Raw genomic sequence first — 235 nt, 5'->3', positions numbered from 1 at the left:
TTTCTTTGTACATTTTAAGTGCTAATAAGTACATCAGCATATTTTACATTTAATATGATGTACTTAGAAGTCACATGTTTATGTCTATAAAATTCAGTTGTACTGAGGCATAAGATTTGAATAGAACATCCTTTTCGTGAAGATCTTGAATACAAACAGCAGTGTTTGTTTAGATTTGATAGAAGTAATTTGTATATACTACTAAATATACTATTAACTATTGTGGCCAGGATTT

The 235-nt window shown here is 27.7% G+C and overlaps 1 pseudogene; it reads left to right on the top strand.

Annotated features, from left to right (window-relative positions):
* LOC119591866 overlaps positions 1 to 235 on the top strand; it is a 40,067-nt pseudogene that overhangs the window by 14,211 nt on the left and 25,621 nt on the right.

This window comes from Penaeus monodon, chromosome 29 (genome assembly GCF_015228065.2).
Source record: "Penaeus monodon isolate SGIC_2016 chromosome 29, NSTDA_Pmon_1, whole genome shotgun sequence".
Taxonomy (NCBI): Eukaryota; Metazoa; Arthropoda; class Malacostraca; order Decapoda; family Penaeidae; genus Penaeus; species Penaeus monodon.
The sequence above is the reverse complement of the archived record's forward strand: the minus strand, read 5'-3'. Positions and strand labels throughout refer to the sequence as shown.